Raw genomic sequence first — 17,539 nt, 5'->3', positions numbered from 1 at the left:
TAAATCAAGTGTCACTATACACTTGACACACTAGGCACCCTGAGGTCAAAACAAGAGGTAAAATGAATAAAGAAGGGACTGAGATTTCCTGAGCTCAGATTTTTCCTACTGGGATGTTCATGATGCAGAGCCTCCCTTAAAAGCTTGATCTCACCACATTGAGGGAAGAAAGCTCAGTGCACCCAGCTCTGCCCTGCAGCAGCCTGACTCCCTGGGGAAGCTAAGTCTCTGGAAATAACTGAAACTTCAAAAAGTCATGGATGATAACATTAATCCACAGCCAGGAGGAACTGCAGCACTGGTTTTAATGGAAGTAGAATTAGATCAACTCCAGCTACTACAGAAAAGCTTCCCAATTGTTACTGTAATGCAAATCTCCGTGGAACCAACCACTAGTACATTGTTAACCATTGCCGCACAAGAATTCAGTAAAACAGAAAAAATCCTGCAAGGGAAGAAGAATCCTTTTCCCCCAGTACAGAGCAGTAAACGTGGAGGTGAGAGTTGAGAGGACTCACCCTTGATCTCTCTGAGCATCACAGCAAACCAGCTCATTCTCAACTCTATCCCTTACTGCAGAAAGGAGCCAGCCCCTCTCCTCAGAGTCAGGCAGGCAAAACATAACGCACCTTACTAAAAAGGGAAGAATAACTCCTAGCCAATAACATCTCCCATTTACTCTTTTAAAATACCCGGAGGATCAGGTGTGACATTGAAGCAATTTATCTGGGAGGAGAAAGAAAGAAACCCACAACTGTAAGGTGCTAAGGATCAGCCAATTATAAATCCAGGAGTCTGTGTTAATTAGAAGCTTTTCAAGAGGAGAGTCAAAGGACTTTGCAGACACAGATGGAAACAGATTTTAACAAGCAGTGATAAGCCTCACTGTTGGAGAGGCATTTCCAGTTCATACAGGGGAGGCTTCAGCTGAGGCTATGCTACATCAGCAGCCACCCACCACCAACCAAGTGAAAGTCAGAGATCAGTCCAATTGATTTTTGGGGGGAGTATTATGATATTAAAATGAATAATCATGTAGGCAATGGTGAATGATCTTTCTCTATACAATAGTCATAGCTCTTTATAAGAGCCCAAAAGCACCTGGGTCATCTGGTCACTCAGATGACACGCTTTACCGGTGGCTCAGGGAGAAAGAATTGATTTTTTTCTTAATGCCTATGTGTAATGTGGCAGCTTTATGCACTGTAGGCAAAGACCACAGCTCTTTAAGAGTATCTGATAATAGCTCACAACTGAAGCAGATTTCTTCCCTAGGCAGAGGAGAGTGCAGAGCAGAGGCTGGAAGAAGTCACAATTAATTTTCTCTTTCTTTAGACATTGCTCTGGTCATCTCATCTCCCGTTTAAGCCAGGTAAGTTCAGAACATGGACGTGGATTTGTTTGCAAAATAGTTCCTTTAATTGTTACATGCACCTTCTGAAAAAGGGCACATGAAAGTCATTTAAGAATTGAAAAAAAAAATAATAATATCTAAGAGACTGAGCAAGCTCTTTTAGTTTATCCCCAAATGAGCACTAACTTTGAGGTAATTCTTGCAATTTATTGCACTAGCCAAGAAAACCAGGTCATATAAATGAAAGAGCCTATATTACCTGTGAAGCAGAAGTGCCATCTCAGCAGAGACTTGTTCACTCTCTGCTTGTCCTAGACCATTATTTCACTTCTCTGAGATGAACTTTGTGAGGAATACTACAGGGACAAGACATCACTTTTGGTGAACTGTACTGCATGGGGCTGTGATCTGGAAACAAGGTCTGAAAGCCTGGAGATGTTACAGAGGTAACATCTCCCTCACCCTAAACAGGTGTGCAGCATGGAGAGAAGTGCTCGTAAGGAGCACCAGAGGGGAAAAAACTGCCCAAAGACCACAAGCATAGAAGATGGAGACCCCGAGCCCAGCAACTGCTGACCACCTGCCAGTGCCCCAGACCAACTTTGTCAGCAGCTTGTTTGTGCAGTGACACTTCAACAATAAATGGACATGATTTTTGATACAATAAACCTTAGAGACCTGAGCAGGAGCTTCCAGACTCCCCTGGAACACAAGTGCAACTGCTCCAAGTTATAAGCCTTGGAAAGGCCAGGTGCCAGTGTAATGCTCAGGACATTGCACCAGGGCTGAGCATGGCTACAGTGTCTCCTCTAGCAGCTGGGGTAAGACTGGCTGGGTTTTGCCCCACTGTGTCCCTTGGGACTCCATGCAGCACATACAGCTCCTCCAGCCAGTGTTACAGGTCTTGAGGGGTTACAGGTGGCACTTGAGGGATCAGAGCATCAGCACTCACAGGCATGAACCGGGACATGTCTTGAAGTCACTTTGTGAAAATGTAATGTTCAATATTTTATTAGGATTTCTCCCATCTGTTAAGCATCATCCCAGATAGTTTGGTGACACTCTAAATGAAGCTGTGAAGAGATGTGTTTGCTTTAGATGTAATTGGACAGCTGTTTTATTATGAGTTAATGAACTATGATGATTAAAAATAATTCAGTTTCAGCAAATCATATATTAACAATTACTCTGGACTACAATCACAGCAAAGCAAGTGCTAGACAACTTTCATGACAATGACTGGAAGCAGAAGATGAAAGGGAAAACCAGTAAGGTGCTACAGGACGGGAGATGTCTCCAGGCCAGGCTCCCTGCATCGGGCATAGATTCCCTGGGCTGCCCTACAGGAACCACTCCACACCACCACCATCTCCTCTGGCCCAAAGCCCTTTTTGGCACAAATCAGTAATCAGGGTCTGCTCACACTCTTTGATCTTCCCAGGCCCTCTTCATGTTCATGTCCCTTCTCTCCCCTAGCCACAGCATCCCACAAGGTGCTGGTGGAAGGGAGAGCGGACAGTGATGGCAGTAGACTCAAAGACAGTTGAGACAGAGAGATAACTAATGTCTTTGTAGTTGCAAAACATTTCAGACTGCTTTCCCCCTGCTCCAGGTCACTTCAGCCAAGGCTGATTGCCCTGGAGCCATTGCAGAGAAGGTGATGCTCCCTGATGTAGGGTCATGTCATTCCTTCTTGTATTTCGAGTCCAAGATCCTCCTAATTAGGGTTTTTTTCCTTTTCAAAGTCCTGAGCCAGGGTTTGAAAGAAGAGCAGAACTTGCAGCTCAGTCTTAAAAGGTGTTTGTTAAATTTCTTATCTGAAGGTCAGCACACCACCTGTGTGCAGCACACCACATCAGGCTTAGCACACTGAAAGACACCACTGCCAAGAGCACAAGACCTGATGTCCAAGGTCTCTTAAAGGTTTCTAATCCAATTAACTCTTAAAACGTACTGTATTTACAGTTTTGTACCAATACTTACTACCAAATCTAGACACTCCATTTTTTACATCACCTACATTCTACTAATGTCTTTGTGTCACCGTCACAGAAGAAGGTGGTGTAGAAGAAGAACTTAAGACACCACTCAAAATTCTCCATCTTGCCTCTATCTACTTACATTTTAAAAATCCAAAACTACAAATTTTCACCCTGTGACAGACTGAACTACTATCTAATTTAAATTTTTGTGGTTCTCATTTAATCCACAAATGTTGGCAATTTTTCCCTTGGAGTAAGGTCAAAGGCAATGCTCTCCTGGGGTTTCAGCAGGAGCCTTGGAGCCCCCAGGGAAATTTGAGGGGTTTTCCCTGTGCCCTGGATTCCAACACTTCCTGACTGTGAGGAGACCTGAGTACCAGCAGCACCATGAAAAGCTTATCCTGGGCTGGAGAGTCCTGCATTTGTCCTTTCCCCACTTTCCAGTTTAAAAGAGATTTTTTGTATGTGAGCTGGGCCTGGTGCCAAAGACAAGAAGCCACAGAAAGTAGTTGGAGTTTCCATAGGGTGTTCCCAGTTTGCATGGAGCAGTTTTTAAGCAGTGGAGTCTTCGCTCTGAGAGTTTCAGTGGAAAAGCTCCTAAGAGTTGTGTAAAGACAGGTGCATATGCCACATGTGCAAATCACTTATCTCCTTCTGTTAAAATAAATTTGTTCCAAATCATTGTGACTTCCCAACAGCTGCCTCCTGACCATCTCCACTTCAGCCCTCCATTTGGCTTTCTTTTCTGTGATCACCCTCAGCAGCCTCTGATCCTTCTTCACAGCCTGGAAAATGATTTGGTGTAAATCATTGCATGCACACAGTTGCCACCACTAAATTTCCCCACATTTGCACCACTTCCTCTGACATCTCATTGTCATTTTTGATATTTTGCAGTGATAGAAGTTAATGTGTTTCCTTGTTATGTCACATTTTCAGCATTTTAGCTCTGATTAGCAGGGGAATTACACCATAAATTGTTTATAAGTGTGCTGGGACTTGCAAGTCAAACTGGAGACCCAGCAGTGGGGTGGGATAGGGAAAATAGTGACAGCTCTTTGTGACCATGGTGGCATCCAGGGCAGACAGGCAGGAGCCTCATGGCTGACAGATGCCAGGCTGAACCAGGTTCCATTGACACTGTCTGAGCTGTTCCATTACCTTCAGCCCGGCCCCTTGTTGAGACACCATCATATTGGGCATTGCACTGCTCAGGTTTGTGGCAGAGTGGGTCAGAAGCAACACTTTAATCAGCAGGTTGTGCTTTCCAATGCCTATGTCTCCTCTGGAGAAGGGGAGATACAGATCCTGTGCATACATTGCTCATGTGTATGTGTTCTCAAACCTATCTGTCACCCAGATGCTTATTTCCAAAAAACACACGTAGACCACACATTAAGTGAACCAGTTTCCCCAGAAACAACACTCAGTTTTTGCCAGTGATGATCACAGTCACACAGCCCAGCACAGTCAGTGCAATCGTGATGTAACAATCCTTTGTCCTGACAATGTTCCTTGCAGTGTTGAGGATCTCAGACCTGTGGAGAGCAGAGCAGAATTTCCATTCTGCAGCAGCATGTGTGAAATGGGATCATGAGGAGATATGTAATGAATGCTCAAGTCTTGCAGCAACTTATTGCCAATGTAGCTGCTTAAAGGAGGACTGAAAATATTAGCCTGTGGGAAAATACTTAGGTGGGGTATTGTTACTCCCAAAAGTCATCAGTAATAACAGTATTAAAAACTCCTGCTCTCCTGTATTCTTTTGTTGTGTGTGAGAGTGAATGCCTGTAAAATGACAGGGACAGGAAAGTCTTTCCATTATATTAATGATGGGCTGGCCTTTGGGTGCAGCAGGGCAGGCCACAGGGTGCTTTTCAGCACCAGGAGACACTGGGGCCATGCCATCAGATCCAGGCAATGCCACGCTCAGGGAATTAAAAGCCCACCACAGCACAGCCTCTGGCAGGCAGGCAGATGGCACCAGCTCCACAAACATCTGCCTGCAGTGGGAGGCTGACTGGGCCAGAGCATACAGCTGCACCATCCAGGAGTTTTCTTCCCAAGCAGCTGAACAGCCCCATCCATCACTGGAAAACCTCCATCACCTTCCATGAGTAGTAACTCCTGGTATATAAACAACAATTCATGTTTGCAAGAAACTGCAGCATGGCAATGAGCCATCCATGAAATTATGTCCAGCCATGGATTTACTCATACCTGCAAGGGGAAGGACAGCTGGAGGTGAACCCAGGATGTCACAAGTCAGAAGCATTAGGACTCCAAAACTGAGTGATAATCCTTTAACAACATATCTCGACAAGGAAGTGAAACCGCATACAGGAGGAACTCATTGAACATGAGTTGAACATACACCAAAGCTGTATGTAGCCACAACTTCTTATTAAAATTTATGCAGCATTATTAATCATGAATCAATAAAACCTAGAAAAGCATGTAAAAACCCAGAGTGAATGATACTTTACCATGGTGGCTTCTGAGTTTCAAAGCCACTTGTCTTGCAAAAGACACTTCAGTTTAGTCTGAAATTTATGATCTCTAAAGTAAGTGAATCCAGTTTACTTCACAGGGAATGACAAAAAGTTACAGGAGTTACAATTATTTACAGTTATTTTTGGACATCATCACTGGGGAGGCACTGACCCCCAGCACATGAGCACAGCTCTGGGTGATGCAAACTGGGGTCTCAATTGTGTGTTCACAGCCAAAATAATCATTCCAATATGTCCACTTAGGATATGTGCCTGGGAATGTCCTTTTCCTTTTTAAAGTATCCTGACCATATTATCACCTTTTTATCAAAATTTGTAGGCCTTCTCTCATTCCTGAAAGCTTCTTTACCTGTCAGAGATTTTGTAAAAAGCAATGGGCTAAGCTTCAAGAACGGAAAAAAGCAGTTGGTACAGAGAGCAAAGGATTGAAAGTTTAAAATAATACTTGTCTGTTCTGTGGAAGCTAAATGTGCTTTCTAATGTCAAAAAAGAGTCAGCAGCTGGTGTGAGATGCTTTGTTACATTTGCAGCTTATTTAATTTGGCTTTCTTTCCTTTAATTTTGATAGGTTTTAAACTTAAAATCTCTTCTAAACTTCCCAATTAAGGGGGCAAATTATATGGGGTTGAAGTCCCCAAGCCCAGAGCAATATCTCAGTCTGTGAGCGTCTTGCTTTTAAATGGCCCGACTAGTGAGTTAAGCAAACTGCCAGCAGCACAAGCAGCTAACTCGTCAACAGCTTCTCCTGAAATCACTGATGGAGAGATGATGTCTGCTAAAATGCAGCCTGGTGGGGGACTGGCAGTTGTTCTCATGCAAGCTGGGTACCACATTACTGCATACTAATGATGATACATTACACCCCATCAGGCTACCAGGGTGATGCCATTTGCATGCTGTCACCCACAGCACAACGAGAAAAGGGCTCTGGCTCCTCTTGATGGAAATAAGCCAAATAACAGGCAACAACAAGGACAGTGGCAGAGAAAACATGGTAAGCAACAACTAGCTCAAACTCTGGCTTTTGCAGTGCACACCTGTACAAGTGGTCTTTGCAAGGTAGCTAAGACTGCTCACCCGGTACTTACATCCAGGTAGGTGCACCCAAGAAGCCACGTTACAGTGCCCTGTGTTTACAAATGTGGGACTTGGGTTGAGAAACGTCCAGCTGTGACCAGGACGGGCAGGAAGAGATGGACATGAAGATGTCCCCAGTCTCAGCATCCCACTCCCCCTGCCTGTTGCTGGATTGTTGGTACTCAGCTCAAAGGAAATCACTGCTGTTATAGAACAGGGCATGGGGAGCATCTCCTCCTACCTGTGTTGAGATGGTGAAATTACAGTAAATGCCTTGGCCCTAGACCTGGTCATGTATGCTAGGACATGTAAGCGGCTGAAAAATCCCAGTTGTAAATCTTGGCCCAGGTAAATTTAGTCTCCTGCTTCTCCTATTTCTCTCACCAAGTGCAATGAGACTAGGAGAGCTACATCAGCAAGAGCCAGAATCAAACCTGCAGCACCAGTACACTTGCTAATAGCATGTGCTCCATCCCAAGGGACACAAGGGCAAAGGGGAGACTCCCAGCCATCCCACAGGAGCACAGGCAGGCCCATGCACCCCAGCTTTCCTAGGGTGAGGGATCTGCAAAGGCACAGCCAAGAAAGTGGAGCAGGTTAAGAAGAGAAACTGTGTCCATGCCAGGAAGCTTGTCCATCTGGGAACAGCCCATGCCTGCTCTCTGCCTCATAATCCAGGGCACTGCCTGACACACGCACACACAGCTGTGGCTGTAACCTGGCAAGGATCAGAGCAGGAAGCACAGGGGAGTGAGTCCTCCACACACACTGGTCCTCCTCTGGAGACCTGGCAGCTGGATAAAAGGAGGAACATTTATTTGTTTTAATTGACATATTCCCTGACACGAAGTATCAGTTGGTATTTGCTGCCATAGGAGAACAGGAAAAAACTTCAGCCCTGTGCACTGTGCTGGTCAGAGCTCTGGGTGTGCTCTCTGTCCCAGGAGCATTTGTTGCCCCATGAGATGAATCACGGCAGCAACTCAGCCATGGCTGAGAATTAGGGTAATTTTCTCACCCTTTCCTGCAAATAACCTTTCTCTCCATGCTGCAGCCCAAAACATTGACCGAAAGCTTCCCCCCACCTGGATTAGCCGTCTGCAAAGCTGTGTCCTGGGTGTTCTCTGCTTTGCTGCCAACAGCTCAGGTGGGGTGCAGAACTGGGCAAGCCACCCTTTGCCACATCCCAGGGCTGTGCCCCAGCAGCATTCCCAGCATCCTGCCTTGGACCACCACTGCCCCACCAGTTTGGGCAGGAGCCCAGGAGGCTGCTTCTAGGACTCATTAAAGTAAAAATAGCCCTTCCTGTAGGAAGGGAGTAGCATGAACTTCCACCCTAACTGACAACAGGTTTTGCTTACATCGTGATGACAAGTTAAATTTACCACCTGTGTTTACCAAAATGACACACCTCGGGGAGCTGGGCAGGCAGAAATCACCACTGTGGCAGCACATGCCCAGCCCACACTCTGCCCCAAGCTCCCCATCCCGAGGAACTGCCCAGGAGAACAGTGGTTATTTATATTGTTTTCTCAGTCCTTACTATGGAAGAACTAAAATAAGACAGTGTGCTGTATTTCCCCAAAGACAGGCTTAGTGCATGCTAATTATCACAGCTGGTTAAGCTGTTAGGGTTCTTAATTGTTCTCAGCTACAAAATGATCTTGCAAATCAGTTGCTTTAAATGTATTTTCAGAAAATGAGCAGTGTTTACTGCATCTTAGAATAAATGTGGTTTGGTGGCAGGAAAATTAACTTGATGTTTGTACCTATAGATGCAGTATGGGGAGTCCATCTCACACCCAGACTGCAAACTTTCTTAACAAAGAAGTATATTTCAGATATGCTTCAGGTTTAAAACAGTAAACTAAGAAATCATTAAAAAAAACCTCAGCTGATGTAGTATTTGTCAGGCAGTAAAATCGTCCTTGAAATGTAGCAGCACCTATGAAGTATTTGCTCTCCATGAATAGTGTCTGGATCGTCCTGAATGTTTTCCATAACACCAGCTGTTCTAACCAGAGAAAGCACCACAACCAATGCTATTTTATCACTTTGACATTTCTCGTGCATTTTGCACAAAATTTTTCCTGATGGGTCAGGAAATGAAAATGCAAAATATTTGTCTTGTTTGAAGCTGTGGGGTATTTACTCTCCTTCAATATACAAGGTCCTAAAGCTGATTTACAGGTAGGGAAAACAATTCCATTCAAAAGGGAAGAAGCAGTTGCCAAAAGGAAATTTTTCAGAACTATTTAGTAATATTATCAAATGCAATATTGCATAATCAAAATGTGTCTAAGAGCAAGAGGAGGTACTGCAAGGGAAGAGTACTTCAGATATTGGCAGGGATATTCTTAAGGAGCTGAAAGGATGAAAGATATGAAACAGATGCAGCTCTGGGTCCTCAGCTCATGCCTCAAGAAAAAACACTGTCATTTATAGAGACATTTTATATTTTTTGGGAACATGGAGTTAATGATACCAAGGAAAGAATAAAATAACAGCAGTGACAAATGTAGTTTTTCCTCTTTCATGAAGCACTACGATGTATCTGGACTTAGCACAATGTGTTCATGGTAATTCACTTGTAATTCGGTAAAGCAAATTAAATCCATTTCCAGATTAGGAACCCATACAGAAAATAAATAGTATTTTGAGCTTCCAGCTGCAAACAAGACCTGCAAACAAGCAGAAATCAGTGGATGTGATTATGTTGAAAAAAGCAGAAAGGAAAGCTGATAAAGTCAGAGAGGATATTTGTGTCCCACTCAGGATTTCCCTATGGAAAAATGGTTGTGAGGAAAGATGCATTTATAGCTTGAAGTTTATGGCCAGCCTGCCTGAGCATTCCCACAAGCTCCCTTCTCACCTTTTGGAAGACCTGCCAAGTAAAAAAAAAGAATTGTACATCTGAACAACTATGTCCCTTAGTCCTCAAGCCAGGACATCAGGAGGGGCTGTGGGATGTGCTGCCTTGGTGCTTGTGTCACACTTGGACCTGCCTGACTCCACAGGGGCTCCAGCTGTGCAGAACATTAGAGTATCTTCACTCTAACAAGCACTCTCCAAAATCCTGATAGCAGAAGTGACTGTCTTTCTGTCATGTTCTGATTATGGATTTGGAGAGGAAAAAACAAACATTTTTATACTATGTCTTAATTTCTCAAAAGGGGAGAAAATCATGGGAGTTACAGGCCTCTGGTGCCTTATCCACCTAGGGGTTTCCAATTGTTTCCTCTAGCAGACACACCAACTAACAGCTGTATTAATGATGTCTGCTGTGAGCAAAAAGGCACTTCAGGATTTATTATGCCAGCATTTGGAAATGCAAAGACACAGAGGTCCTCACAAAATCACAAAGGCAGTTACTTGTTAATGAATTTTACTTGTTTGTCTGGCACCATGAATACTTAATGACAGGCTGAATTTTACTGCAGTGCATGAAAGCTATAGACACCTCTGGTGTTAGGAACTCCAACTTTCCCTTCAACACTGAGGATCTCCCCCTGGCCCAAAGCAACTTTGACCCTTTTCTGAACGGCAGAGAGATACAGAATGCTTTTGGACCAAGGTGGACTTGTGAGCAGCCTGATGAACTTTGATCTCCTTAGAAATGTTTTGTGCTTATCTCAGTGCATGCCCAGGTTACACCACATCCGCAGGAGGGTCATCCAGCCTCCCCACACCAGCCATCACTTAATACCCATCAGTGACTCATTACCAAAGTGCAGCCAGTATTTCATAACCATTAAGATTGTCGGTTGGGAGTTTGTTGAATAGGAGTAACAACTTGTTCAGAGATACAGAATTAGCAAAACTGGGTCTAAAGCACTGTCTCCTCTGGCTTCTGCATCTTTTGGCTGGAAGGAGAGCAGGAACCCAATTCCTGAGCAAGCCCTGGACAATACAGAAAACACTGACTACCTCTCCAGACATTGTCCAGGCTTCCTCTGACCTCACTGCAAGGGGAGGGCACAGATCTGAAGGGTTTTGAGTCACAAAGGACCAGACTAACTCAGACAGAGCAGAAGATGGTCTGCAGCTGTGGTGGTGCAGACTCGTGACATTTCTGGTTTCTGTGTGAGAATGATATGTAGCTTCAATACTTGTTGCAACCTGGTGCCAAGACTGAAGATTTAAACTAAATAGAAAACCTCACAGGACTCCATTCTGCTTCTGCATCCTCTTCACACCCCTTCTGTCACCTCAAACTCTGCTACTTCAGCTGTCTCCTTCAGCAAGGACTAGCAGCTAGTCCCTCAAAAACCTCTGCAGAACTGGAACTGAGAACCCACAATATAAACTCAATTGTTGTTTGTAAAACTCCATTGCTCTGGCTTCTGGCTGACTTCATACTGTTATTCCCAGTGCCTTAATTCTGATTATTGCTAGAATTATTGCAGCAATTAGAAATTTGGACTCAGGTTCTCTTCACTTTTCCTTCTTCTACAGCTTTCAAACGCTATAGGAATGGGAGTGCTTATTCCTCCAGGAGGCCCAAGTCCCCACACATCCCTTTACATCTTGTTTATTTTCATAATAATGAGTAACTAATCTTTTTACTCATACACAGAAAAGAATCCATATGAGTATTAAAAAAAAAAAAAAAAGTATTACTCTGCAAAACTATTTTCAGTGTCCTTAAAAACAAATGGCTTACCATCAGACTCTGGTTTGCATGCCATGAAAACTTCTTACATGAGAGCTGTGATGGGGAACAGAAGATAATCTTATCTTAAAATTCTTTGCCTTCCCCCATCTCATTAAATATGCAGCAGAGCTCTGTCTTGGTTTCTAGTAAGTATCTAGTATCTAGTATCTAGTCTTGGTTTCTAGTAAGTATCTAGTATCTAGTAAGTATCTAGTAAGATAAACAGCAATCCTGGATGGGCTTGTGGCTTATGAAATTCTAAGTGAGTCAGGAAATATTTTTCCACGCAACTGGATTTTCTCCAGCAGCACAGTTTAACACAGCAAGAGCAACGAATTGCTTTGAAATGTCTCATTCACCTGCAGACTTCCAGTCCAAGAGCTGTTCCTCTTCTCCAGGGTCCCAGGCAGCAGCACTGTCAGGGTTTCAGTTCTCTCCAGATGAGTCACCTCCTCCCCATATCAGGGATTAGTCTACCCCAAGGAAACTCGAATGCAAATCCCAAGAGCTAAAAGCTCCTTAACTGTTCTTCACCATGGCCAGGTCGAATCAAAGGAATAGTTACAGCATCTTGCAACAAAACCAAAATTTGAGGATTTGTAAAGAGTTCTTTACACAAGCACTAGCATGAGGCTTTAATCAACTCAGGACACTTCAATTCATAATTTTTATAATCTTGAGTGTTGTCAATGAAACAAAACAATGAAGGAGTCCTTACCCTTTTTGTGTGTTAAACTTCAGCTTTGCTTTAAAAAAATTATTCCTCTATCCAGTTACTGAGAGATCCTGCATTTTCTGCCAATATTGTCCCCATTCCTCCAAATTTTATAGTACCACTACCAATTGAAAAATCTTGCCTAGAAACCATAAATAAGATATGAAACCATAGTAATTTAAATAAACAAATAAACAAAACCAAGCCCAAACTCCACTGTCTCTGGTAAATCTTGCCTAATTCACACCCAGTGAGCCTTTTGACATCAGTCTCTAAAGACAGAAATGACGAGAGGACCCTTAAGTCATACTTGCTGTGTTTCCTCCCATCACTTCTGTGTTTTTAGAGAAGATGCAATAGATATTTGTCAGACACAGGAATGCAGTTAAGAATTGTCCTAACAGGAGCCAAATTCAGTGGAGCTTTGGGTTGCAGCTGGAGTCACTAAGCTCTGCAAGCAAGCACTCTAAAGGAGCCTGGAATGGGTCTGAAGTGTCCTGGGTACAAAGTGCAGGGCTTGTAACAGCTCATGTGAGAAGGACAAAACTCAGGGCAGCAAAACAAAAGCTAGCCGTTGCTCTGGTAAAGTCCCAGTTTGACTTTTCCCAGGGTCTGGGATCTTCATACAAAGGTGCTGGTCCAGCACAGGGCAACTTGGCATGTGAGGGCATCTGGCTGTGCATGGGCTGAAAGGTGGGGTAGCCCCAAGTGCAGCTTCATCATGGAGGAACAGCCAAATATAGTAAAGATTGCAGGACCCATGGAAAGTTATCTAACATATTTGGGGTGTTGTGATGCAATCACATTTTTTATTACTAGGGAAAATAATGCACTAATGAGCTTTGCACCAGGCCACTGATTTCTGGAATAGTGCACAATTGGACTGTAGAGGAAAAATGTGTGAAACCCTGAAGCAAACAAAACCATCAGAATCTTAACAGTTTATATTTTGACTCAGAGTTTGGAGAACCATTTAATTTAAATGTTTTCCACACCTGTTTCCCCAGCTGAGCCTCAGAAACACATTGACAGGGACAGACTCGCTGTTCCCTTGTCATTTAATGATTTTCTTTCTTAAGAAAAATGGCATTGTCTTCAAAAACAGATGAATTTACAAAAAATTCAGTCCATTAGTCAATAGTTTAGGGGAAAAAAAACCCTCTAATTTAAAAGGATTGAACCATTCTGTGTGGAAATTTGTTTTGCTCCCACTTGTTTTAATACAAGCATGACCTAAATTTTTTTCAGCTCCTGCAGAGAAGTCATATAACCACCAGTCAGGCCAATAAACTGGCTGATATCACTAGGACCCCCTCCACTGTGAGGTTAAATTTCCCTTTCAGTGACTGGCTGAAAAGGTATGTAATCAATACAGGAGTACATGTAACTCTGGTAACACAGTGGGAGGCACTGCCCTGGGCAATAATTTGCACCAGTAATGAACAACAAAGCAACCATAACAGAGCCAAGTGCCTCCTCAAATATATGATTTTTTTCTTGACAATCATCCTAAACAGACCAGAAAGTGCTCCGGGTGAAACACAACCCATGGGTAGGATAAGATTTGCTTCCAGCAACTTTCATGTCTCCAAAGGGACCACAGGGAGACAAATCTCCTAAGAGATGCATGGCCACCCAATTGAGCATGGAGAGGGCAGGAGAATGAAAATCTGTCACACAAGTCTCTGCATAGTGGCCTGGGGGCTTTAGTGAGGGAGTGTTGTCTTGTTGCCTTGTTAAACCACTGGCTGTGTCTGCCTGCTTGCTCAGGGGCGACTTCACTCCTGCTGGTGACTCCTCTGGTCCTTGCTTGTGCCATGCATGGCATGAGGGAGTCCCAGGCAGCTCCTGCTTCTCCCATGTGGCCTGGCAAAGCAATAATGAGGCAGGAAATGAGACACTCATCCTAAGGAGATGAATAATGACTGCAGGGGGGCCAGAAGCTGCTTAAAAATAAATTACGTCCTACATAAGCAGCACATTTCTTCAACAGTAACTCAAAACTATCCTGCATTTTTTGAACTATGCATGTCATGGAAACACATACACAACCCAGGCAAAGAACTGTCTTACTGAAGAAGGGATTTACTCAAGAATAACATGAGATGTATGAGATGTTTCTAGTGTGCTACCCACATCAGGTGGGCACTTCTTATTTGCTTAACCTTCAAAAAAGATCTCTCACAGGTACAAATACCATCCTTGGAGAACTGACGGTTCTACAAACAAAGACAATTAGGAGAAGGAAGTAGCTAAAGTGGGGGTGCTGTCACTAAGCTCACACAGAGGTCAGTGACAAGACTGCCTAAGAAACCTGGAAGACCCTCTCAGGTTGTATAAATGGGGCAAAGAGCACACGGTGCAAAGTCAAGTCTTCAGGTCTGGGGATGAAGATTTCTGACTGCATTTGGTGAACTTGGGATGACACCAAGCTGCCAAATGGATGCTGCCATGGAAAAAGCAGATGCAATTCTAAGATGTACAAGAAAAGTCATTCCAGTAGAGAGAAAAGAGTATTAGTATTCTCACACAAAACATCTAGAATAGCCTGCAGTACTCTGCTTGTTTAAGAGATTTACTCAAGAAGAAAAGGAATAAAGGAAGAAATGAGAGGAATATGTCTTTTTCTTGGCTAACAGATTATAAATGGAGAGGTATTACGGTAGATGTCTCTCTGAGAAGCTCAGTGCCAGAGAAGAAGGGCAGTCAGGCTGAATCACAGCACTGATACCTGAACAAAAGGAATAAGCTACTCCTGGTAGATGCCAGGGGCTGTGCCTTTTCTGATGGGGCTCCTTGTACCTTCCACCACTGGGGCAGGAGTTGTCCCCACCCTCCCATTAGCTGATGAAGCACAGGCAATAAAGCCAACAGCCAGACCAAAAAGCTCTCCAGGCTCTTGCAATGCTACTTTAACTTTGGGCCACAACTGCACAGTCATTAGTGTTTACAAAACAAGCTTCCAGAGAAGTAAAATTATGCGCTGAGGAAATAATAAGCAGCAATGTAATCAGATGTGAGAAGGAAATCATTTCATTACCTCAGCCAGGCTTCATTATTCACCATTTCCCTGGCAAGAGCTGATAAATGCAGGCTAATGAATCTTTGCACTCGGACAAGCAGTTGGGGCTGCCGGCTCAGTGCTGCCACATGCAGAACAGGACCAGGGACTCCAACTGCCAGCTGAAAGCCCAAGAGGTAAAATATGAACTCATCCATTGCAGCACTGCAGTAAGAGGAGGGAGAGGTTTTAACCATGCCTGGCTTGGTCTTAAAAAGTCACCTTGGCTGTGGGAATGCTGTGGCTGCTATCTGCATCAGAGGAACAAACTCTCAGCATGTCAAGTACAATAGAGGACTCTGTACGCTGGTGATATGTGCAAAGACCAGAGTCAGATCTCTGGGAAAAGACTTTCAGGACCAGTAATATCACTCCTGATCGTTCCTTCCCCATCCCAACTGTTAAATATCATCCTCAGCCTGGTCATGATACAAGATAACTGCAGAGACAGGGGCAACAGCTTCAACACACAAAAAAGCAGGACCTTTGTCCATTTCTGTGGCAAAGTAATTTCTTTAAAAGAGATCCCTGCTCCCTACTGTAGCTACCCCTCCTTCTAAAAAGCAGGGAAACCGGAAATACACCATTCACTAGATAATTATTTAAAAACCCACTTCACCCCACTATCTGCCCCTTAAAAGCCTAAAACACAAACAGAAAACAATGTTAAACAAAATATCAGGTAAGGGGAGCAAACCTTCTTAACATAAACAAGTTCTCAGAGTTGTGGAGACATTTTTTGCTTTTTCTTTATTTTTGCATCTGTCACCAGCAAAGTGGATCCCAAATTTTATGTGAAGAAGCAGAACATTTGGCAAAGCTCCTCTGGAAGGAGCTTAGACACTAACAGCCCACATAAGAAGAAAACCTATTCAGAGAGGAACACACATGTCCTAACATTACAGAGAAATACTGCCCTCATCTGTCTTCTAGTGTCAGGTTTTATTTTCCTGCCTAGTATGCCTAAGCCATTCATCACTTCCAAGATGAAAAGGTGACTGTTGTTGCAACCAGCTTCGAAGTGTATGCCCAGACTCAAGCTATTAAGCAATGCTGCAGTTGGTAACTGGAACCAATATGACCATGCTGCTGCAACAGAGTTTAAATGCAGAAATTTCTTGATTCTCTGCACTGAAGACAGTGTCGAGGCCCAAAGGAAGAAAATAGTTTGTAGATTCTTTATAAAACTAAACAAAGAAAAATATTCTTAATACTGGGAGGCAACACTGGGATTCATCAAGAGCAGAGCAACCCCTGCTCCTGCAGCCATTTGCACTCCCATGCACGAGGCAGGGACTTGGGCTCTGGATGTCTGCAGTCCAAACAGTTAGAGAAAGCACAGAGAATGAGGTTGGTTTGCCTCTTTCATACACACTGGCAAAAATCCACCATACACACAGAGCAGGCATGTTTTAAGCCCCATCAGTGGCCCTCAGGAAAGCGAAATGAACACAAATTCATTCTTATTTCATACAAGTATAAACTTTGAAGTTGGAAAATACACTTAGTAGACAAGGTATAGACACTAGCCAATTCTGAGGTGCAGAAGGATCATCTATTAAACCACTTCAGTGAGACAATATATAGCCAGCCCACATCTTCAGAGAGTGCTGTGGCTGGTGAAAGTGCAGATCCCAGCATACATTTGATAGCATTTCAGAGCTCCAGAGGAGCACAGCTTTTAAAGCAGATAGAGGTGCTCCTCCACTAATGCCTGTGCCTTTTAGTTCTTTTATTGAAATTAGCCCTGCTGAAACCCTTAGATAGGAGCTGGAAAGTCCAACTCTGCCGGTTTCCAGTTTACTGACATCTCTCCTTGCTTGTACCTTATCACCCTTAACTCCCATTGCTTTTGATTTTATTCTGTAAATCCCAGATTTATTCAAAATCTGCATCTCCAACGCTGAGTGTACAGTTTCACAACATCATAATGGCTGGTGCATCATCCCAGATCACCTCAGCACAAGCAGACATATCTCCTTTGACAACAAACTGATTCTCTGGCAGCTCAGGGCAGGTCTGCTATCGCCCACAGTGTCTGGATTTCAGGGTTCCCCCAGCAGTGTGGTCAGCTCTCACCTAGACAAAGCCTGGAGCTGGCTGCAGGCATGGTACAGCCATGGGCTTTGTCCTGCCTGGAAGGCAGGTGATGGAAACAAGGCTGGATGCTTCCTAGCATAGCT

At 43.8% G+C, this 17,539-nt stretch overlaps 1 pseudogene; it reads right to left on the bottom strand.

Annotated features, from left to right (window-relative positions):
• Positions 1-4,014: 4,014 nt before the first annotated feature.
• On the bottom strand, positions 4,015-8,144 carry LOC136374044 (protein FAM162B-like; annotated as a pseudogene).
• Between the last annotated feature and the right edge of the window lie 9,395 nt (positions 8,145-17,539).

This window comes from Sylvia atricapilla, chromosome Z (genome assembly GCF_009819655.1).
Source record: "Sylvia atricapilla isolate bSylAtr1 chromosome Z, bSylAtr1.pri, whole genome shotgun sequence".
Lineage (NCBI taxonomy): Eukaryota > Metazoa > Chordata > Aves > Passeriformes > Sylviidae > Sylvia > Sylvia atricapilla.
This window is presented reverse-complemented; position numbering and strand designations above follow the sequence as displayed.